The sequence below is a fragment of the Hirundo rustica genome, chromosome Z (genome assembly GCF_015227805.2).
Source record: "Hirundo rustica isolate bHirRus1 chromosome Z, bHirRus1.pri.v3, whole genome shotgun sequence".
NCBI lineage: Eukaryota > Metazoa > Chordata > Aves > Passeriformes > Hirundinidae > Hirundo > Hirundo rustica.
This window is the reverse complement of record NC_053488.1, coordinates 42682820-42707966: the sequence shown is the minus strand read 5'-3', so window position 1 is coordinate 42707966 and position 25147 is coordinate 42682820. Positions and strand designations below refer to the sequence as shown.

Sequence of the window (25147 nt, the reverse complement as noted above, 5' to 3'; positions counted from 1 at the left end):
AAGTCAGGGATGTAGATGGAAGGAAGTCTACACATTCATAAAGCAAAGTCAGATTCCTCATTTTTTTAAGGTAGGTGGCACAATGACATCTAGATAACGTCTGGACAGCAAGTGGGAGACATCTTGATATACAGGAGATACTCATAAGGAGAACCACTGTCAAGAAAGATCAGCATTCACCCTTCCATCATAAAATCACTGACCTCTGAAGAGCAGCAAGAGAAGGAATACAAAAAAAACAACAAACCAAAAAATTCTCTCACACCTGCTGTAAGAAACAAGCTATCTAACCACGCAACACGAAATAACCTTCTGTAAGAGTATTCTCTCTTTTGGTTCAGCTTCAATGAACAGCTTTTGAAGACAGTTTTCTAAACCAGTTTGCTGAATTGGTTTTAGTCACCTATGAAAACATGTTCTCATGCTATACCATCTAGAAATCAAGTTTGATCTTTCTATTATGTGGTGAAAAAAAAAAAGGAAAGGAGACAAGAAAAAAATTTGAAGGATGAGAAGTTTGCAGCAAAAGGCTTCATTGTTTGGAAAGGAAAAAAAGAAGATTAAAAAATGGTGTTTTGCTTCAGTAAATAGAATCCTTCTAAAAATATTTAATTTTTCAAACATTAAGCGAATCATGCATTACATTAACACACAGCTCTTGCATCACCTAGAGGGGTACAGATCTGAACATGTCAAAGAGTGCAGCCTCGCAACACATAGCTAGGAAAGATACTGGGTAAGAACAGGATGAAAGAATACTTGGACTCAGAAAATATAAAGTACTGAGTATGAATGCATTAAATGTTTATTACCTTTTGGCCTGTACGTGACTTGGTGATTTCATAAATATTTAGAACTACACTGAGCCATGACTTACTTGATTAAAGATCTATTGAAAAGCATGCCTGGTTTTAAAAAAATTACTAATTCCTAACTTATTCCAGCAAACTGATCACTGAGACTGCATTTCTTGCAGTCTTTTTCCTCAGTCTCATTTGCCAAACAATTTTTGAAGAAAAGTTTTACTGGCCTCAGGTTTTTAATTTGGTTGAATACAGCCTAACATAACTCACAATGGCAAGAACATTGGAGTGTCCTCACTAAGTGAAGATACAGAGATTTGGCAAGTTCTTCAACTACATCTGCTCCTTTTGGGATATGGAGGCCCACAATACTGATTTCTGACTAAATTAACACAACCAAGACAGAAAGAAAAATCTTTTGAGTGTCACAGAAAAGAATACAATGACAAGCTAAAGTAAAGATGCTATAGACAAGAAACTTCACCAAGATGATGAAATAGAGACAAATTTTTCAGACTAAAATTTAGCTCTAGAAACAAAACTGCAATGTAACACAGATGTGACTACTTTTAAGTCTATTATTTAAAGAGATGTGTTGTGGATGGCTTATTTTTATTTTGTTTACTTTGGTCTTCAGACTAAGAATCGGTTTAAGTACCTGAAGGCCTTTTCTGAGGGAGGAGTTGCATACTTCAATGCATTTCATGTTTTTAGTAGCTGAGCATAATTTCAAAATGCAGTAGTTATCAAAATAAAGGACAATTTAACTACAACTGATAAAATTATTCTAGTTTAGGCAATATTGCCTTCAGACTGAAAAATGTAAAAAAACCCCCTAACTGCCTGCTGCAGGCATCTACTGATGTGTAAGGCCATAAACTTCTGCTTTGACTTTTCCTAACACAGTTGCCTCAGAAGCCATGATGTAGACAGGCACTCCAAAATGTTATTTTAACTTGGATGACTTATTGGTTTATGTCATTATAAATTCTTTCTATATATTATATTCTCCATAATCAATGTTTGCTAATCAGCGCTTATTAATGGGGATGGAAAGAAAGAAGTATGCATATACTTCTTCCATTATGTATATATATATAAACAAAAGTATACAATATTTAATTAGCATATTTCTATCTCAGTAAAAGCTGCAAGGTTATGCCATTCCAATGCTTCTCCATAAGAAGCTTCTAAAGCAAAGCAGACAAAAGATGACATAGCTAGGGCATTTGTTACTTAAATCCAGTGCTCAGAAACTATGGCTATCCATGTGTATAAATAAAGACCATGTCTTTAAGTATGATCCTTGAAAAATTAAACACTTACTTCAAATTACAGTAACATGTCTAGAAAGCAAACATAAAGTATCATGTCTTCACACCTTCAGCGTTCACTCTTAATTTACAAGCTAGAAATAAAACCGTTTCATGGCAGATCACTTTAGATATGCTTGAACTACCTTCAAGTGTTTTGATTTTACGTCACAAGCAGCAAAAAAGAAACCATATTCATCAAAGCCAGAAGGGGGTGCTCTGAGGAACTGAGGTGTAGGGTACTGAACTAAGCATCTGCCCTACACTAGTAAAGAGGTCAAAAGCATGCTGTCTTGTTTTCCATTGGGAGCTCACTTAATATGCCTTTTTCACAAAACCCCAAACAAATAAAAAAGCAACAACTACCAAAAAAAAAAAAAAAAAAAATCTGAAAGCACTCCTTCTAGGAAAAAGGAAATGCTTCGGTTTGTACTATTGTCATCACAAGGGCAAAATAATCTGTGACAGAAAGCTAGCAACACGAAGACCTGACAAGTGTAAATTCTGGTTTTGTACTCCCATGTTTTGCAAGCAGTTACAGATACTAACAAGGAAATACAGGAAATACAAAAAATCCAAAACGTCTATGCTACGGGTTTTACCTACACAATGCCTATTCTGACATAACCAGTTCAGATCTTTTAAATGTGACTGCACAGAGTCGACCCCTTATACCGAATTATGCCCTGAAATGAAAGAAAAGGCCCTAGTTCATTCTGCCAAGTGTAACACAGTATTTCATCTATACCGGCACTTTGGTGCATCAATCTCCCCCCACCCAATACGAGAAAAAGATACGCACATTCCAGTCAAGCCTCTCTCAGCGGGGCTCACACAGTTCCCCCTCCTTCCCTCCCTTCCTCCCTCGCCGCAGGCCTTGCACAGGTTCCCAAATCACCTCTGATTTTAGGTTTCATTTTGTTGTAAACAGCAAAACGAAAGGAGAAAGCTTCCAAAGCGAGGATCCTTACCCTTGAAATCCCGCCATGCGCGCAAATAAGGAAGGTAGGAAGGTGAATTGGTTGGTTTTTTTTTTGTTTTTTTTTTTTTTTTTTAAATGGGCGATGAAGGGGGAGGGGGTAAGAAACAAAAGCCTACACGACGGAGCGGCTAAGCAGCGGAGGCTGAGGGAGAAGGCGGAGACCCTGGTGGAGGAGCAGGGCGAGCGTCAGCCATGTTGTATCTGTGTATGTGTGTTGGTCCAGTATTTACAAACCTGCAGCTGCAGCAGCGCTTGGAGCCTGGGAGAGGGGAACGCGGGAAGGGAGGAGGGAGAAAAGGAGCGAGGGAGGAGGGGAAAGCAGCACAGACAAAGGATCGCAGCAGCGCAGAGCGAGCGGGGCGCACACACACCGCGCCGGCGCTGTCTCCCGCGGCCCCGGCTCCCCCGCCGCCCTCACGCCCCCTGCGTCCCGGTTTCCCGCCTCCACCTCCCCCGGGAAAGGCTTAACCGCCAGCAGCCCCTCGGCGGGCCCCAGCCCGCACACAATAGCTCCGCAGCGGGGAAAGGGGGAGGACACCGCTCCCCCTACGGATGAATGCGGCGCCGGGCCGTGCCGAGGGAGGGCGGCGGAGCCCCGAAGCCCGGAAGGGCGGGGGGGTTGCCAAGCAGCCGGGGAGCTTGCGGGGGAAGGGAGAACAGAGACGACACCTCCAAAGCGGAGACCCCGCGGCCCCGATGCTGCCCGCGGCTTCCGGGTGGGGAGGGCGGGGGATCCACGATGCGAGAGCCCCGAGGGAATCGAGGCGCGGCCGGGCTGGGAGCGCCGGTCCCCCCCCACAGCGACTCCCTCCGGCTCTGCCCGGTACTGGGCCGGGCCAGGCCAAGGGCGGCGCGACGGGCTGCGCTCCCCCGTCCCCTCCCTCGCCCCGGTCGCTCACCTGCCGGCGGGGCGGGCGCCCGGGGGTGCCAGAGCTGCCGCTCCCAGCCGGGCCGCTCAGCTTCTCTGCGGCGGCGGCAGCAGCGGCGGCGGGAACGGCCGCTCTCCTCGTCTCGCTTGTCCCCCTCCGCCGCCGCTGCTGCCTCCAGGTCGCCTCTGCCACATTTGGATCCCCCTCTCCCTACGCGAGCTCCGCCGCCAGGATGGAGGCCTCCTCACCTTCCTGCCAAATAGTGAGCCGCCCGCATCGCGCCGTTCAAAACACAGGGCCGGGGCCCGCCCTCCTCCCCCGCGCTGCCCCCTCCTCTCCTCCCCTCCCCGCTGGCGCGCAGGCGCAGTGCGCCGCCCCGACTGCGGCGGGCGTGGGGGGAGCCCCTCCCGGCCGGGCGTGGGTCAGCGGCTGGGCCGTCGGGTGATTCTGGCGCACGGCGTGTCCTCCCGAGGTACCCTAGGTCAGCGTCCAGCCCTCTGCGTGCACGGAGGATCACCGAACCGTCTCTGAATGTCCTGTGCTGGGAGGGGCCCGCAAGAATCACGGAGTCCAACTCCCACCCCTGCACGGGACATGCCCAGGAGTTACACCATGTGCCTAAGAACACTGTTCAAATGCTTCTTGAATTCTTTCAGGTTTGGTACAGAAGAAGGTCAAGAGTGTTATAAATGAAGCTCTATGTGCCTAATTTAATAAATAACAAAGTTGAATTTAGCAGCAATTTTGAGCGGCATGTTCTAATCAAGCATGTGCAAAAAAATTTGGCAGTGATTAAAGATAATTAAGGTTCAGATAAAGCATTAGCAAAATCAGCTGGGGTATATGAAGGGGGCTTTTCACCCTACCTCACGTACAAACAAAAAGCAATCCAACCAACTTACATACTGTATGCTGATGCATATTTGTTAATATTTCCTGTAAATCCCCTCCTATTCTTGAGATCTACCTCACTATACTACATAGCACATACTCCACTTGTTGTTAGGGGGTCTCCTTGGCTTTTTGATGGTCTTTTTTAGATGAAGGCTCATCTTCTTCCTTGTGTCCTCTAAATAACCTTACCGGTTGCGCATGCACACCAAGTTTTGTGTTACATAACTAAGCGTTATCTTCCAAAAAATAATTTGTACATTTCATAGATCAAACCACCACCTAAACTCCCTACCTTGGAATAGTCCCAACTTTGTCCATCCCAAGGCCAATCCAGCTTTGGAGTACTTGCTTACCTCAAACTACATCCTTACTTTTCACATGTAACATCTGCCAAAGGGCCCATCTGCTGTGTGACACTGATCACATATATTTTTTTTCCTTTATTACTTTATAACAAATATTTTCTAAAATATTGATATAGTTGCAATTAGCAGGAATCGTTTTCATTTATTACACTAAGAACACTGTCCAAACGCTTCTGGAATTCTTTCAGGTTTGGTGCTGAAGAAAGTCAAGAGTGTAGTGCAGATGCCAGAAGGCAAACTAGCGCTTCACCTGAGCAGGGAAGGTATTTGTAAATAATACGAGCAAACAACTGCATTTTGTGTGAAATTGTCTTCTCATTTTAGAAGAGGCAACGTTACTGGGAGAAAGAAGAAGTAGTTCCTTCAAAACTTAAAGGAGTTCCCTGAAAATATGTTGATCTGTGCAATAAGAACATGAAAAAAGGTGGGGAAGCCTTCAAAAATCAGTGCTGAACAAAAGCAGAAGTTACAAATTCTTACCCTCTCTTGAAGCGCCGTCCTGCATGCCCCTGGCAGGCTGAGAGACAGTACTTGAGAGAACAGTAATGAAAAACCTGCAAGTAGTCTAGACTTGTTCAGCAATTGACAGAGCATAAGTGTGTGTCATCTTTTCAACTGTTGGCATTAGATGCCAGGACATCTAGGAGAAAAGTAATAGTTTCTTAGCCCTAATGGGGAGTATTTTCTAATTCATGAAGCATGCATGATCTAGATGGAGTGGGACATAAGGAAGAAATTTGGTAAGCCATACCAGACAAAATTGTGTCTAAGGCATTAATTAGCAGGGAAAAAACAAAAAACAAACAAAACCCCAACAAACAAACAACAATGCCACCACCACCAAAAAACAACAACAAAAAAAGTAATTTCTCTTTTTCAATATGGCCTCCCTAGCATCTTCTCTTTCTCAGGCTGCACCATCACAAATCCTTCAGCCTCATTTCATAGCAGAGGTACTTCATCCATTTGATCATTTGTGTATCCCTCCTCTGGACTCACCTCAACAGATCCTTCCTGTGCTGGGCCCCCAGAGCTAGATGCAGGGTTCCAGGTGGGATCTCACCAGAACAGAGCATAAGGGCAGAATCCCCTCCCTCCCCTGCTACCCACACTGCTTTGGACGCAGCCCAGGAAACATTTGGCTTTCTGGGCTGGGAGTGCCCATGGCTGAGTCATGTCCATCCCCTCACCCACCAGCACACCCAAGTCCTTCTCACAGGGCTGCTTTTGACATGTTCATCCTACAGCCTGGATTGATACTGGGGGTTGTCCCGACCCAGGTGTAGCGCCTTGCACTTGGTCTTGTTAAACCTCATTATATTCACATGGGCCCACTTGTTGAGCTTGTCCAGGTCCTTAAGGATGGTAACTTATACCTTAGTTGGATCAGTTGCACCATTCAGCCTGGTGTTGTTTGCAGATATGCTGATATGCAGATATGCACTTGATCTCACTGTCTTTGACACTGATGAAGACATTAAACAGTACTCATCTGCCTACAGATCCTTGAGGGATCCTATTTTCTGGTTATGAGTATCCAACAGTCCATTGACTGTTCAGAGAGACTACCGATATCTGAATATATGGTGTGGAGTGTTCTCCATCATGGAAGGATATTAAGTAACAGCTTAGCAGTAGTGCCTGCAGTATTATTTTTCTGAAATAATTTAATGGCACTAGGATGTATTTGTTCTTTTGAGCTGTCATTGACTGTAGCAGGATGCTCTGCTTAAGTGGGGTTAAAGCAGCTCCAGCCTTACCCTATTTGTAAAAGTTATCAGTGATAGAGAAGGGGCTCATGCTGCTTTTAGTTTTGAAGAATGCTGAAACCAGCCTGAGTCTTTAATCCTAAAACTAAACATTCTGAGGATGTGAAAAACAGTGTTCTGACAGCAACTGACATTGTTGAAGAGGCTGCAGACAAAGATCCTAGTAAAGAATCCAGCAAGTGATTATACTGTAATCGATTTAAAGGTGCTGAGCTAAAGGCTGATGAGCTGACACAGCTGGCCTAGAAACATGTATTTGACAGTCAATGCCTTTATACTATGAAAGCCCAGCTCCTCTTCTTACAGCAGGGACTTGCAACACACTCCTAGGAGTGCATGTGGAGATTCCTCCCTTGAGTGGTGATGCCCCTCAGGGTTACTTTGCCCATGGTCATCGGTATGGATAAGTAACATCAATCTCCTTTTAATAATTATTAAGCTAGCGTCAAAATTACTGATTTAACAAATAGTAGTTACGGTTCTGACTGAAGTCTTTCAGTCTAATCACTATCATCAATTAGAATAACTGATTTACTTTCTTCATATAATTGTATTTGGTTTGTCATCCTCAATCTTGCAGGACAAAATCATATAAAGGTTCAGTCACACCTATGCAGTTCTTTAGACATAATTATTGATTAAGTCTGTGACTAGGATTTGATACAGCCACACCTAGACTTCTCTCTGAGAAGGAGTTCAGAAAGCAAGGGGGTCTTTTCTGAACCCTCTGTCGCAATGGGAAGGTGTCTCTGTTATACTTGGTCTGAGGCTTCCATTTAGGCCAGAGTACATAAGAACCAATTCCAGACTTCTTGCACTTTGTCAGTTTAGATGTTTCTAAGTACCCAGGAAGCCAGACCAAAATGTGCATTGCCAAAAGCTCCAGTTACCATGCCCACCCAGAAGCCTTCACATTGTACCACAGGCGCTTGTTTCTCATTTATGGACAGAACATAAATGGGATGTAGCTGCCTTTTTAATGAAATAGTGTTTGAGTCCATTGAGGTCTTGTTCCTGAAGTCACCAGACCACATGTGAAATCAACAAAGTAGTTTCTGCTGTCTCAGAAGCAAAAACTGCTTTCAATCCGGCATACACTGCTGACATTATAGTCTTGTTATACTGTTGGAGGTGGGAGGAGGAATTTAAAAGGAAAACGGTAACTACTGTTAATCCTGAGGTGTGTCAGCGTGGTAGTAGTTGTTTTCTTCTCTTGGGAAGAATGGGAGACCCATTACCTTGGAAAACCCTCATAGAAAAGGATCCTTAGTTCTATCAACCCATTCCTAGCTCCATCTGAGGTGTGATGATCCCTGAGGCATGGGAGATCACTTGATTGAGAAGCTCTTTAAAATGACTGCCCATCAAGGCTATTTGTTCTTCCTTCTGAATTGCTAAGAGCTCCTGCCTGACTGTAGACAGGACAGTGCAGATTGAATTGTGTAACCCTTGCAGCTTTGGATCTGAACTTCTGCTTCAGCTGGACTGTGAATCTGTAGATTCCTTGGCACAAGCTTGGAGCTCTTGTGTCCATTCTGTTTTTCTGAGGAAATGTTGGTGGTCATGTCTGTACAGAGAAGACCAGGATTGTGCAGCTAGCTGACAACTAATTAGCATTTCATGTGGCTAGGCAAAGTATTTGTGACCAATACAGCCCCTCACATGCTGACAAAAGCAAACACAATTACTACATTTTGTATTAAATAGTCTTCCTTATGGAAGAGACACAACAGTATTTCTTCAAATGCGGGAGGAGTAGTTCCTTCAGAAGTATTCCTTTAAATTTGTCTCCTTCTTGTCATCTATGAACCAAGGAAACAAACAAACAAACAACAAACAAACAAAAAAAAGGGTAGGTGAACATTTCAAAATTCCCTGCTAAAAAAAGCACAGTTTGCAAGTTCTTCACACAGTCCTGATGACCTTGGTGAACTGTTGTTTGTACTCCTAGCTTTTTGGTTCCATTAGGCTGGAAAGCCTTCCATTGGAGCTTGGCAAGTATAACACGACATAATGTGACCTTTTTATGTTACAGAATAAGACAAAGAAACTTTAATTCCTTGAGACCCATAAAACACTCTTATTTTGGCTTCCTTAAGAGTATCTTAACAGTCATGAAGAATTCAATTTGAGGCCATCATATTGTGAGCTCAAAAAGCCGCTTAATCCAGTTATTAGTATCCTAGGTTTTTATAAAGTGTTGTACAAAAACTTCTTAGAATTTTGTAATGCTCTAAGTGCTGCTTAGGTTCTTTTGGAACTGAACAGCTGAAAACTCCCACAAGCTTTGAATGCTGTTGAGATGCTTTGGGTAGGAACCAGCTTCCCTCCAGTTCCAGAAACATTTTCTTTTTCAACATCCTCATAGCCTACGAAGAATCAGCCTTAAGTCCAGAAGAAATACATTGACTATTGACTTGATGGTAGGATCAAGAACTCTTGGAAACCAAGTGGGAAAACCTTCGCTTGTGAATTTGAAGGAGGAATGACATCTTGTGTCTGAGCCTGACTTTGAATCCACATCCTTGGATCAGTCTGCCTGTTCTTTTCATTTTCTTTAAGGGACTAAATGGACTTAATTGCTGTATTAAAGTGTAGCTTTAATTGACTCTCTGGTAAATCTGTCTGTTCCAAGCAAGTTGTTAGAAAGCTGATACAGAAGTTATTTAAAATTAAAAGAAACAGAGGCCTCCTAATGTGTGTGCTGAATGGCATAGTTGCAACATTTGTGTAGTATCACATCTACCGGAACCAAATACCAGTCTTCTAACAATATAAGTAAAACAACAATAAGGTTCAAACACTGGTGATTTATATTAGAACTGGTGGGTTTTGTAATTAATCTATGTGTATATCACAGTGTGGTGAATGAAGCTCAGCCTAAAGAGATTCTCCAGCTATTAGAAAAATGAAGCTCAGCATCTATCAGAGGTTTCTATCATATGCTAACAGAGAGAGTGACTTCTGATCAATGTGTTTAATTTCTAGGACTGGCTTACAATGAATCTGGTTAGAATTGAAACACATATAAAAAGTAAAAAACAAGAAATGTTTAAAATTAACTAAATCAGAACTTCAGTTTGAAGCAACTAACTGAAATTTTAGAGGTCTGATAATGAAGATTTTTAAGCTAAATTAATTATTTTTCCTATAGCTCACTCTCAATTCATGATTACATTTTTCTTACTATTAACAAAAGTCTTCATTTTTACTAGTGTAGTGTCTTGGTTTTGAAAGACAGGTGTCTGCCAGGAAGAGCCAGAGCCTCCCTTGGAATGACGAATGTAAAACCCCCCGCTCCGAATTATTATAATTTTAAAATCTAGGAGCTTTCAGGCAAAGATATGGGAATAGGAATTACAGTTCTTTTCTAGTAATATTAAAAGTAAAAGTGTAGTAGTACAAATAATCTAACATTGACAGATTCAGAATATGATCTGACTCCCTGCTGGTGAGGGTGTTGGTAGCAATCCAGTTAAGTCCTCCTGGAGTGTCAGATGTGGCTCTGTTGGAGATGATCCTGTAGAAGGGGCCAGTGCTGGTGAGATGGGTCTGGCCTTCCTCTGGGTATCTAGTGCAAACAGGTTCTCCTGGTGTTCTGAATCCCAGGTTTTATCCAGGTAGGAATGCTTGGCTCCTCTCACTGAGTGGAGCATCTCACAAGGGGGTGATATAATTTTATCAGTCATACAGTGAGCCTTAATAGCCCATTAGCAGCAGGTATTTCTCCTGGAGGGAGGATGGGTCATGGAAGAAATAAAGAACACTGCCTCACCTGGTTTTAACAGCCAGCCCATTAACCGAAGCTTCTTGCCCCCTCCCCAGAGTTATGAGGAATGGGGTATACAAGAGATAAAGAAAAGAAAAACACCTCCCCACCCAGTTTAAGCAGATGGCAATAGAATACACACTGTGGATTCCTTCTTGGCTTTCAGGGTGAATAAGCTAGCTCAGCACCCCAGCATCTCCACAAGGAGTGACAAATCGTGCTCCTACGGCAAAGCCTTAGGATGCACGGAACCTGTAGGAGCAGAGGCACACTCCTTTAGCCTTTGGAGTCTACAAGGATCAGGACAAAGAATTTGAAGGGACCTTCTTTCAAGTAAATCCACGTGTTTATTGTGAATGGGTTCACAAGGGAAGAAAAGGCCTGGAGCACTTCTGTGCACGGGGTTTTATGCAGGGGGTGTAATAGGGGTTGATCTAAACAATTAACCAATGGGATGCAACTGGGGAGGAGGAGAGGGGAGGATGGTATAATTTGGGAAACCAATAGGGTTTATCTGTTGGAGGGATTGTGTTACAGAGTCCAGTGGGGTTTCAAAGGATACATAACAGACATAGAACTTTCTGGATAAAAGGGATAGGTTTTACAGTAACTGTCAGGGAGTTTAGGCAGGGTTTAGATGATGGACAAGGAAGGGTGTGGAATAACTATATAGGGAGCAAAAGGGAGTATACAAAAGCTGGGGTAAACCATTACCACATGAAATATAGGGAAGGCAAAAATAAACCATTCTAGAAGAATACAACAACACACTTTTGGTTTGATATTGCATTGGCAACCCAAGACATTATTAGTTAAATCCCTTTTACAATTGAATGATCTATTACTAATTGTCAAGGAATGATAAACTACTGAAGGGGAAAGAGTGTAAGAAATGTGCTTGGAGAGAAGAATCACAGATATTAACCCAACATTCTTTTAAAACAGAAAAATATTTCTGTCACATGAGATAGGACCCTGCTTCACAGAGTTAATTTGGTCAGAGCAATAGAGAATGCCAAATGGATCATACTACTATTCAAGAAATTTAAACCCTTCTCCTCCCACTGTTGTATCTTCCCTCCTTACTTTCACACACATATATACAAAATAAGTAGTTGTCAGCCTTTTGCAGGACAAAGTGTAGCATTTTTTCCTCTTTATAATTTCCATATAAGTAGAAGAAATAAATCTCTGTGAAAGAAAAGGAATGTAGTTTCCCCCACGAGATTAGATGGCTGCCGATGGCAAAAGAAGAGAGTCTGCTCCGGGCTTCTAAGGGGATTTTACAGCTTTTATTCTCAAGTCCTGCTCTGATTAGTTGGACGGTCCTGATCGCTCGCTGGTGCCCAAGTGCCCTGGCCCCTCCCCCACTGTGTCCTTTCCCCCAGGGGGCAGGGCCCAGAGGCACCACCCAATCAGGGATATGTGGGAGGGGAACAGGGTTGGGTTACACTGCAGTGTGGGGGATGGGCACTGCTGGGCAAGGACAGATCACATGATACATAGAAAAAACATTACAAATCCCATGAAATATAAACCCAATTAATGCATTACAACAAAGGAAGATATTTACTCCAAAATACACCTTTTCTTCCTGATGTCCGTTATATGGGCTTTGAACCATGAAAAGTTTGATGAACAACTTATTTTGCAAATATATGACAATCATTTCCATTATGATAATTTTTGTTTTAAAGGAAGTACATGAGCACTTGAGATACATGTGGTTTCTGTGTAATGTTCTTTAAAGCTTTCCAGGGGAACCAAACAATAATATTGGAAAAGTACACAGCAGGAAGAAAAAGGAAGAAAACCACTGTGACAAATCTTGGGGGAAAAAAAGGCACGTCATCCCAACTTATTAGTAGCTTTCATAGAAGATTTGAAGACTGTTCTTTCAAGGAGTTAATACTGAAAGGAGAAGAAAAATCATGAAATACTGATTTATTTTTAAGAAAGCCAAATATATTTCTATGCAAGATAGAAAATATGATGTAGATTATCTTGTGTGATTTTTCTCCCAGTAGTGTTGGATTAATTAGGACTTAAAGGTATTTCTAAGTTGCACTATGAGCATAAAATCTAATTCTGTTTCAATTTTTCATAATATTTACATAACTTGTACTTGGCATTTATTATTTTCATTTGTTCATTCACTTTTTGTGTGTATTATCTTCATTGCTTTTTTTTTTTTTTTTTTTCCCTTCTCCTTTAATTGCAGCCATGTCACTTCTAGGTCAGATGTGTTTGCTAATTCTTATGCATGGGCTGTATAAAAAGGAAAGTAGACTTTTCTCTGTTCTGTATTGAGACTGAAGATGGAATCTATACAAACCTTGGTAGGATGAACATTTTAGTGGTCTCAACAGTGATGGTCTAGGGATACAAATGATTCTGTTTTTATAGTGATACTTATCCAGTAAGCTTTAAGTAGGATGACGAACATGAAAAGAAATAGTGACCTGTGGACTACTAGGTACACTTAAACTCAGACATAACACATCCACCTTCATAAAACCTGCAACCATGTAAAACATATGCTTGCATGAAAGCCTCAATAATTTTATACTCAGCTGCACTTGCAACAGAACCTGAAAAGAAATTAACAAGTAAGAGTAATACAAGGAAAAAGTAATTCACAAGACTCAGCATGGCAAGAAAAATTTAAGTAAAACCTATGTAGAATTAATACAGTATGAAGTGGTAACTCAAACCACTCAAAACCTCAAAGTTATTTTATACCACTCTGCTTTGAAAATTCCATAAGAATTCATAAAACATATTTAAAGCAGGAACTTCATTTCCCCACAGCCCTGTGAGACTCATTGGCGTCGGGCTTCCTGGCAACCATACAGCAAATGCAACCAAATTGCACCATAACGATGGATAGAAGACTTACCTGCAGAACTTTGCAGCTATTGCAATAGGTACCTCCCAGCACAGAAATATAAAAATATAATAATTCTATATATGTACTTAACAGAATGTGATCCACTTCATTGGATCCATCATGTGTCTTCATGGAAACAATGTGGTGTTGTGCTGAACAAACACTGCTCATCAGCGTTGAACTAGCTGGTAAAGGATAGAGACATTCATTTAGTATTTGTAGTATTTTCATAAAATAGCTGTCCTTTGTGCCTTAATATTTTTCTTCTGGGGAGAATAAAAAAATACTTTCTAAACCACACTTGGGAGCAAACATTCATACAAGGGGACTAAAAGTTCCTAACTGAATTTTATAAAAATACTAGATTTTAACCTAGTATCATAGAATTCTTTTGGTTTGAAAAGACCTTCACGATCAGGTCTAGACACTAGCCTAGCACAGCCAAGTCCACCATTAACTATGTCTCTCTGTGTCATACCTACATGTCTTCTAAATACATCTAGTGATAGTGACTCTACCACTTCCCTGAGCAGCTTGACAACCCTTTTAGTGAAGAAATTGTTACTAATATGTTTCCCTCTATATATGTAATCTAAAATTTCACTCCAAATACTCCCTACCAGCACTTACTTTCCTCTATCACTTGCTATTGTTTGCTACACTCTTGGTGCGGAGCATTGTTTTTTCTCTAGTTTTTGATGTTGATTTGTACAATTCAGTTAAATTTAGTGTAAGTGTTCTTAGCATGATATGTGAAATTTTTGTTTGATTGCTCAAAAGACCTTAATCTGCTTTGATTTTTCCTACAACTTCCTCTGGGACTGGTAGATGCAGTAAAAAAATTTCTATATAAGCACCTGTTAGTGGTACCACAAATGAACATTTTTGTGGGCACAAGTACCTAGGTAAAGATTCTTAAGACTTTCCTGTGCTTCTTGTGCCAGACTTAACCAAACTGTGGCATATACTGACTGTTCATACAATGAAATTCTGTAGTCTACAGTCTAAAAATAATTGTTTTCAATCTGTTTATATTTAATAATATTGGAGCAGTCAGCCTGAGCACTCTTCCATTTTCTGGAGCCAATGTGTAGCAGTCAGACTACATGTATTTCTAGTACACAGTTAATAGGAGTATAAAGATCACTGTAAATCTTGTGAAGATTTAAGGGAACTCATTAACTTATGGAGATTCTCAGCACCTTCATTTTAAATATTTTCCTTACTTCTTAACTAGAAAGGAAACCATCAAAACATAACATGTAGGTTAATTCTAGAAAGCAGATAGGTTATGATCACCAAAATCTCGAAGTGATAGTACTTAGTGATCATTATAATTGCAGAACAGTTTCTTCTGTTTTTTTCCTGTGGCTTACCTGTGCCTTTTAAACATCTTGACTATTTCCATGTACTGTATACATTAAAAATCAGAATTCACATGAACATCTCACAGGTGAATAGATCTCTCTAAAATGCATTTTCTCTCATCCTTCCATGAATATGCATTTTTGGAATATGCTGAACAATAATTGACAAGATTTCACTGTGTTGTTTCAGATCCAACATATGAATTTGTGATCTGGGAACATATCTCTTGATACCATAGTTGATTTGTTTACTCTTTGTACTATTTTCTACATCCTGCAGAATTTATAATATAGATGGTTACAAAGCAATCCTTCCTCAATCCTGCTACAGTATACAAAGGATTGTCATTCCAATATTTCATTGAGGAAAACATATTCATGTCTAGCCAGAGTTAGATTTTCACCTCTTTTTTTTTTAAAAAAAAAAAAAAAAAAAGTTCTGCTTTAGCTATCATTCACAGTGATAAAAATATATACAATATGAAATCATGCAATCATTGGGAAGAATAAATAATATGCCATGGAAATTAAATCAATATTGAAAAATACAAGAAAGTTGCTTCAAACTGTTCTGGCTTGAGGTGTTAATGAATAGAATGGATCTGAAATAAGCTAGCCAGCTTACCAGCAAAGATAGAGCAGAAAGAAAATTGTTCAAAAAATACTTAGGTAAAGTTTTCCTGGTTTTGATCCTTAGTGGATTTGCATTCATTAAGAAAGAAAAATAATTTATAAGCTCCTGCTGTTAGGAGGAGTTCATCCTAACAGCTCCTGTTGTTAGGATGTTCAGAGTTAACTCCCAAAAAAACTTATCAATGAAGCTGTAACTGCTTGCAGAAGTTATCGATCATGATTTTTTGTATACTGTAGCAGGATTGAGGAAGGAGAACCTTGAAGCTTGTTTACCTATGGTTCCAGAGAATCCAAAGATATATACCATTTCTGTTCATGTAGGAAGAAAATAAGTCTTTATTGCTTGTGTAGGCCAGCTATGAATGAGAGAAAAGAAGTAACATGGATTGTCCAATAATAGCACTAACATGCATCCTTTTGGGGGAGTGGGGATGCAAGCTGGGGATTTAGATTGCAGCTGCATATATGTGCTGGCTTGAAGGCAAAACCAGTGAGAGGCTCCAAGTCAGAAAAAAACAATTCAATAGGAGAGGAAAAAAAAGGTAAAATAAAATAAAATAAAACACATACAGTAGTACGAAAGATCAGTGACAGAGTCAGAATACAACCTGAAACTGTGGTGGTAGCAGTCCAGATGAAGTGATCTTGTTGAAGCAGTGTTCCCACAGAAAAGGCCTAGTAGCTCTTGTCCTCTGGGAATCCAGTGGGTAAGGCTGCCTGTGCTGTCCCAAATCCCAGATTATATCCAGGTGGGAATGCTTGGCTCCTCCCCCTGGGCGGAGCATCTCACAATGGGCTGATATCATTTTATCAGTCTTGCAATGGGTCCTTGATTGCCCATTAAACAGAGATAGCTCCTGGAGGGAGTTATCTCTGAGTCATGTAGGAAGGCATTGATGGGCCATTAACAGAAGATAGTCTGGAGGGAGGGGGCAAGGGAAACACTGCCCAACCTAGTTTCAACATCTCATGCAGATGGTGGTAGAATACATACTTTGGGCACACCTGACATTGTAACCTAGGACAATATGTATCAGTAGTGGGGCTGAAGCGATTGCTACTCTGCCTTTGTGTTCACTGACAGACAACACAGACAATACAGAGAATAGAAATTTTCTGTTCCCCTTGCAGTTAAAGCTGAAGAAAACTTAAAGAGTAACGGGCAAAATAGATAAAAGTAATTTAAAAGTAGACACACAGATGCTAAACATAGCTGTAACCAGTGGATAAACATATCATGAGGAATATATTGTCTTTTGTAAAGAGGCTTGATAGTCTGTGTACCTTGCCCTTTGCATCATCATCTGAATCCTGTAAAGAAAACTAGCAGCACGCTTAGTGGCACCTGATGCTTGACAGATGACATAGCTCATGGACACGCACTTGAGTGCTCTGGTGAGCACATGAATATGACAGTGTGGGTGAAATCGCTTTTATTGTAAAATAAATAAATGTTTTCTTCTTATAAGGTCTCATCTGAGCTTTACTGCCAGGGTTGCAATATTATTTCAAATATTGAGATCTATGTAGGAAAGGAAATGTTGAAAAAGGAAAGACTACGAGAGGAAATGAGACTGCAAATAAATAAACCGAGGCCTCTTATGAGAATACGTGTTACTTCACTTGATTGGAACACAGCTCCCTTAAGGCTCCTCCATTAAGTCTGAATTACAGTGAAAGTGTAGTTGAAACATAAATGCCTGTTCTAGCATGGTAATTAATTAAAGTTGTCTAACCAACAGTGGTGTTGTATAAAATGGAGGTGCTGAGTGAGCACAAAAGGAGTCTTGAGGTTAAAGCCTCTCATTTCACCAGAGAGAGATGCAGATCCCATAATCTATCTCTAGGATACCTATTTACTCAGATAAGGCCTGTGATGAGTTGTCGCATTATTTATGCTAGTGTTTGCCTATTGCAGTGTAACCACTTTCTTGATAATTTACTTTGGATGTTCATAATGGAAAAGGGAAAATGGAGGAACAATTATATATTGAAGAGTCACTTTTGGCAAGTGAGGTAAATTCAACATGATTTACAGGGAACCTATTGTTTTCCTTCAAAAGTGGGATCTTTTTTTTGCCATAGGTATGTGCTTTGCTTTAATTATGTGATATCCAAACTTGTGCTTGTAAGCAGTTTCTTCAAGGTGATTGGGTGTGTTGCAGTTTTAACCATCAAAACACTTCTCAGATGTACACAGCAAAAGGCCAAGAGACAGCAGTCATAAATTAGAGTAGTGAAAATCCTGACTCACTATAAACAACCACTTGTTTCTGGTAAATGGACCAGACCCTGGAATGAGCTGCCCAGAAACTGTGGAATTTCCAGATCTTCAGAGATTTTCAGAACTAGACAAGTCCCTGAGCAGCCCTGTCAAAGTCTGAAGTTAGCTCTGCTTTGAGTACTTCAGAGGTCTTCTCCCGCATAATTTTCTCTACTAACATGTTAAGAATTTCTCTATGATCCTGTTGAGAAAATTCTACTTATTTAATGTCTCCATTCCACTTCAGGACTGAACATTCTTCTCTGTGGAGGCAATTCTAAGCTTTCTTAAACAAGTTCTGGAAACTGCCCATATGAATGCTTGACACAGAAACATTATTTTCCTATTAACAAGAAATTCAGGGAAGTATCAACCTACAATTTTCTAATAAAGTAAAAACAGTACTAATATTAAAAAAAAAAGTGTAAAAAGACAAGAAAACATATATTGTTCAGAAATATTTCAGATTATTAAACTGTGCTTCCCATAAATTCAAATAAGATGCAACTTTTGCCCTCTAGACAGCTCTTTCTTCTGCATCCTTCTAGGAAAGTTTTCACACCAGCAGACTCTAGGAGCAAGCAGGAGAGGGCATTAAACTATAGGCAACCACATTAGTTGAAGAGAAAAAATGTCTTCCCTTCTGCACCGACTCATTGTTTATAAGTGTGGGAACCAGTTTCATCCTTCTGCTCTGAGCTGTGTGAAACCAAGGGCTTGGGTTCACCTCAGCTGATCAAGGAGCATGAGATACAGAGGAAAATAAGAAGTAATGCAATTAATTATACAGACATTTTTAAAGATACAGTACTAATGCGGTTAATTTGCATACATTAAGTAATAATTTTATTATTACTAGCATATAGTTTCAAGTTGCTGCACAAGCTAATTGAAGACACAATATCTAAATCAGAGTTTGTAATTATTTGTGAGTTTCATCCAGAACCCTTTATTAACACTTACAGAATATAAGGTATTATATTTTACTCAGATCATTGACTTCAAAAGCATAATAATCCTGTGATAAAGAGGTTTCAGTAAATGCACAAATTCAGACAATTCTGATGCAGGCATGAATAATTTCAGATTTTCATTATATACCTGTTCCTATCAGTGCAGAAAGTTTTAATTTTTTTAAGGTACTTCTATAGTGCTGAAGCAGCCCATTTTGAAAATCCAAAGAAAAAATTATTTTCCTGTGACTCTTCTTTAACCAAGTGGGTCAGATGATTAGTGAATGGATGTACTCTATGGAGATCATTATTTTTGATTAAACTTCCATGTTTAGGGCAGAGGGGATTCTGTAGCTTTGTTTATTTGTATGTTGTTTTCTTTTCCTGCTATTACCAGATTACTCTTAGGAAAATAGAAAGGAACTATGTTGTGACTTGCAATAAGTGGATTTGTCCATAGTGTAAGAAGGTGAAGTTATTTGGCAAATATTAGTTGAATTGTTTTAAGAAAACATGGAAAATGAGCTGGTTTAAATCATTCTTGAAATTATTTCAGGTGAAAAATTTAAAAAATCTTGTCTCTGTTTAATTCACATTCATATTATCTGATGATCAAAAGTGGGTTCACTACCATTAATCTAATTGTGAGATACTATGAATTTGTTGATTGTTCATTTCTCAATTAGAGAGTCACATTATGAATATCATATGTTTGTGCATAAGAAATAAAATTAAAAATTAACATTTCTTTCTGTATAATATCTTAAGCTAACTTTAAAAAAATGTTAGCAATTTCTTACTGATTCTTGGACATCACATGAGGCCTGTAGCAGTTTAAGAAAGCTGCTCTGCATAAACAAGATTTTACCAGAAACTTTTTTTTTGGGGTCTTCTGAGGAACAGTATTAAAATAAAGGTTCATTACCAGCTGAGAAAACATATGAAAGTCGCATAGAACAGCAATAGACAGAGTCTTACTGCATGCAATGTGAAATAAACATGTAAATTCAATACTGAAAATTGTACTATTAAGGTTGGGAATTTATCTTGGAATCTCTTCCAGTCTGAATTATTTGATTATTCTGTGGCAGTGAGTCATCCTATTGGGAAGGTAATTTCACTGGGAATACTTAAATAGCAATAAAAAATTCTAGAGAAAACTTGGGGCGCTTGCAGATGAATACCTCTGAAGAACATAGTTTTATGACAGAGAAACATCATCACAATCCCTTTTATCTGCATAATATTTGCATACAAGTACCTAATATTTAATATGTTTTCTTGGGTTAAAAAAAAAAAAAAAAAAAAAAAAAAAGTGTATTCTATTTCATCTGTTGAAAGCTGTTGGAGAGATGATTTTTCCTTATCTCTTGTGACTCCAGGGGGGAAGGGCGGCAGATGCCTCCTGATAATGGCCCAGCCGTTAAAACCAGGTGGGGCAGTGTTTCTTATCTCTTTCACCGCCCCTCCCTCCTCCAGGGGGACATCTTCTGATAATGGGCCATTAGGGCCCACCAATGACATGGCACATTCCATCATCCCATTGTGAAGTGCTCCGCACAGTGGGGGAGGAGCCAACTGTTCCTATCTAGAGAAAAACTGGGACTGAAGGACACAATGTATCCATTTTTTTCCCAATGGTTTCCCAGAAGGAGGAAGGCTGGACCCATCTCGCCACCACTGAACTTTCTACAGGACCATCTCTACTCCACAGAACCACATCTGTTTACTCCAGGAGGACTTATTTGGACTGCTTCCAACACCCTGACCAACAGGGTGTCAGTTTATATCCCTGACTCTGTCGGGGGTTTTTTTTGTTTGTTTTTGTTTTAGTTTTTTTTGTGGTTTTTGTTGTTGTTTTGTTTTGTTTTGTTTTACTACTACATTTATATTTTCCTTTTTTAAAATATTCCTAGTAAAGAACTGTTAGTCCTATTCCCATATCCTTGCCTGAGAGCCCCTACTTGCAAAACTATTATAATTTGGAGGGAAGGGGTCTTACATTCTCCATTCCAAGGGAAGCTCTAGCTTTCCCTGGCAGACAACTGTCTTTCAAAACCAAGACATATGTATGTGGACATTATTAATAGTGGATTAATAATCTGTGTGAAGCAAATTTTGTTTGTTTGTTTGTTTTTGTTTTTTTCTGTTTTGCTTTTCAGCTGTTTTGTGACTTCTGCTTTCAGAAAGTCTTAGCTTATTTCTCAGATATTCTCCCAGTGTCTTCTGGTCCTCTTACTTCCAGTTAGCCTAGAAAAGACATATTGTGGCTATACAATTTAAAGCTTTGCTGAACTTCTCAGCACACTGGAAATTGATATGTTATCCAGCGTGAACTGATACATTTATTAGTATATAATATTTGTATCAATGGTATGAAATCTACATGTACATAACTAATATACTAATACCTTTATAATAAGCTCAGGTGACAGTAGTTAGTTTATGCATTCTGGAAGTTACAGTTCTAGCAGGAGAGGTTCAAAAAGGTGGAGTGATGGGTTCTGCCTTTGGGTCACAACAACTCCAGGCAGTGCTACTGGCTGGGGTCAGAGTGGCTGGAAAACAGCTCAGTGGAAAAGGACCTGGGGGTGCTGGTCGACAGTGGCTGAACATGAGCCAGCTGTGCCCAGGTATCCAAGTAGACCAATGGCATCCTGCCCTGTGGCCAGCAGGACCAGGGCAGTGATTATACCCATGATCTTAGCATTGTTGAGGCCATATCTTGAATCTTGTGTTCAGTTGTTCAGTTCTGGGCCCCTCAGTCCAGAGGAAACACAGAGGTGCTGGAGTAAGTCCAGGGAAGGACAATGGACCTGGTGAAGGGTCTGGAGCACAAGTCCTCTGAGGGCAGCTGAGAGAGCTTGGGGTGTTTATGCTGAAGGAAAGGAGGCTGAAGGGTGATCTTCCTGCTCCCTGAAAGGAGGTTGTAATTAAGTGGGGGTTGGTCTCTTCTGGCAGGTAACAAGTAACTAAACAGGAGGAAGCCTCAAGTTATGCTGGGGGATGTTTAGATTGGATATTAGGAAAAATTTCTTCATTGAAAGACTTACCAAGTGCTGGTACAGTCTGCCCAGGAAAATGGTTGAGTCACCATCTCTGGAGATATTTAAAAGACACATAGATGTGGCAGTTAAGGATGTGCTTTTGTAAGTGTCACATTGATGGTTGAACTCAATGATCTTAAAGGTATTTTCTGACCTAAATAATTCTATGATTCTGAATTATAGACTAGAGATTGTATCTTTGGTAACAGCTTTAAAGACAAAATTTTCAAATACACAAATACACCTCTATGTCCTAAACTTACCTTTTGTCATGGGTTGGCAGTTTTATTTTCTAGTTATAGAGAAATGTGGAATGTTTTTCCCTGCCAGGACCTTAGAGTTGCCTTTTTTTTTTTTTTTTTTTTTTTTGGCGGGGGCGGGGGGGAGGGCAAGAGGCGGGGAGCAGGGACCAATCAGAAAGCTAGCCAAGACATTGGCAGCTAGTTTTTCCAATGTGACTTTGGAAAGGGCATTTAAACCCCTCATCTTCAGCAGATCGCTCTCATTCTGGAGTGAGATGGCAAAGTGAGAAAGTTCTTGCCATGGATGTTGCTCAGCCCTCTCTCAGTCTTTTATCAGTCCCTCCAGCGCTTCTGGAAAATGCCGAGGTCCAGGCCCCGGTGGGCCGCAGGTGCAGCCCCCAGTGCTCCCCAGGGTTTTTCAGTCCAGAGCAGGTTTAAACAGCCCCAAGAAAAAAGGAAAAAAAAAAAAACAGTCCAGGGAACTTCTCTGTCCTAGCTAGGTGAAACTAACTAAAAGCAAAAAAAATCTCTGTCCCGCAGTCTTTCCAAGCCTCCGCTGAACACCTCGTCTGCAGGAGAATGTGGAGGAGTCAGGCAGTTTTCTCAAAACAAACTCTGCGCTTCTCCTTGCTCTTAGAACCAGACTTAAAGGCACAGGACTCAGCATACAGCACAAACAGAACAGACAATTGGGGATACAATTGGGGATACAAGCATCATAAAGTCAACCCAGGACATTTTCATTTACAAATCATTTGTAATCTATACAATGTAGCAAATAGGATACTTTACGAGTTAACAGTAGTATCCAATCCCTTATATTAGTAGCATATCAAAACCTCATCTTGCAATTTTTTTAACGTAGGTGTTGGCATGAGAGAACATCATTATTTGTGTCGTGTAAGAGTACTCACTGCAAACCCATCCTCATCATCTCATTGTTTCCCAGGACAAATGGATGCAGAAGTGTCTGGCCAGATTTATTGGATTTTCAGCGCAGTAGTAAGATGTACTATTTCCATGGCTTACTTACTGAACCTTTACTCCATTTTCAAACTAACATAAGTTTTATATCAGTGCGTCTTTTAATAATTAATGATTTTCAATCTACAAGCTGAGTAATGCAGCCCGTGAATTCATATGTTACAGGGAAGTAATCTTCTTACCCCTAGAATAGAGAACTACTCTTTTAATTGTGTTTATGAGAAACAATTGTGTCAGTTCACAGTTACTTTTTGTGCCTCTTTTTTAAAAGTAAAATAACTGCAGAGATAATTGTAGAGCCTTGCACTGTTATTGAATTATGGAGAGTTAATTGCTTGAATCAATCATCAAGACTCAAGTAAGGAGCAGCCTATCCATAATGTGGAGAGATATGAGAAGTTTCATTTATTTGAAAACAAAGGTCTCAATACTGCTACTTGATTCCATTTTTGTATTCAATTGTTTGATGATAACATGATAATGAACAGTTACTGTTTCAGTAAAATATTCAGTAAATATGCAGTGAGAAAGACTGGAGAGGTGTTTGGATTCAACTCATGCTCCATTTTTTCAGGAAGGCATTTCCAGGCCTTTAGGCCTGAAAAGTGCTTGCATGATGACAAAAGTTTATGACCCGTGAAATCGCACAACTTCTACATTCAGGATGTCCATAGACTATCATTAAACTCAATAAATCTGACAGGTCTACAGGCTGTCACTTTGCTAGGCAGTCAAAAATTATTCTGAACTTGAAATAAAATAAAATTAAAAACAAACAAACAAGTAGGAAATATCCTATTCACATCTTTCATTCTCAGAAGATGCTTCAAGACTGATTCAAATTAAGCTGAAGCAATGCTGTTGCCAACTGGTCCTGCCTTTTTTCACCCTTTTGATGTGCACTCCTACTGATTAACCTGTGTTGGATCTAGTGACAATGAAGTTGTGTGGTGCGTGGGAACTGCCTTTTCACCGAAAACATAATCTGTACAAAATACAAAATGGGATTTTTTAATTTGTATCAGCATACTGGGAAGGGTGGGAATGAGACAAGAAAAATAAATGGTTGTACTGCTCCTTCTGACAGCAGCTGTGTATCTGGTTCATTTCACTCCAAAACTGCATGAAGAGAAGAAGGAAAAAAGATCTTTTCAGTCAATATTTTAACAAATATGCATTCACCAATGTGTCTTTTATTACAGTATGCTGAATTCAAGGAAAGAAGTAATACTGGTATCCTAGAGCAAATATGTGTAAGAGCATATAATGCTGCAAAAAACCTTATAAGTAACTTGACCTAATTAGGATCGGTCCACTCTGCGTAAGAAGCCTAAGAGATGAATCAAGATGGTCAAAAATGAGACATGTTTTTCTTGGATTGGATTAGCCTTGTTTATCTGTAAAGAACTGTAAATTAGGTCTTAGACATTTAACCTAATTGTGAAGACCAATTTGCACAATTTGCAAATGTTTACTCCAAGGCATAGTCATCTCTAGTAAGATCTTTTGGAAATAATGGATAGTCTTACTGCGGAGGTCACTAGCACTTTTCAATTACATACATAATAAGATCAAAAAGTATATCTAAAATATAATTGTTTTGGACAAGATTCTAAGGTATTACATATTTCTGAATACAAACATACCTAATTTTGATGTTTTCTACTGTTGCACTAGGAAAAACATCATATAAAGGAAAAGTACACAATTTTAAAATATTTATTTACTTCGGTATTTAACTTACCTAGCACATCAATCCAGCATGGTCTAATCTAATCTAAATGTTGTTACAATTTTGTAATTATACTTAGGTCAACATAAGCATATTTCAAAAACAGTAAATTAAGACTTCACATACCAAATTACCTGGTGTCACATTAAGAGTATGGGAATTCAGCAGAAAATGAGACCCCTTGTGTTCCAGCTGGCCTTCAGAGATCAGAGGGCCTGGGTGTTGCCTGATTATAACCAGTTTGGCACTGTAAATCCCATCAAGTTCAAAAG

At 39.9% G+C, this 25147-nt stretch overlaps 1 protein-coding gene across 7 annotated transcripts in view; it reads right to left on the bottom strand.

Moving 5' to 3' along the window:
- Positions 1 to 6425, bottom strand: part of SPIN1 (spindlin 1) — a 60284-nt gene extending 53859 nt beyond the window's left edge. Inside the window, exon 1 of one of the 7 annotated variants that reach the window (XM_040089915.1) lies at positions 6226 to 6425. The gene's annotated coding sequence lies outside the window, so the exon portion shown is untranslated. Of the gene's footprint in view, positions 1 to 3087; positions 3335 to 3767; positions 3901 to 3997; positions 4167 to 4215; positions 4299 to 6225 lie in introns of those variants that run through there. The other 6 variants (XM_040089914.2, XM_040089911.2, XM_040089910.2 and 3 more) reach the window with 6 other exon arrangements.
- Between the last annotated feature and the right edge of the window lie 18722 nt (positions 6426 to 25147).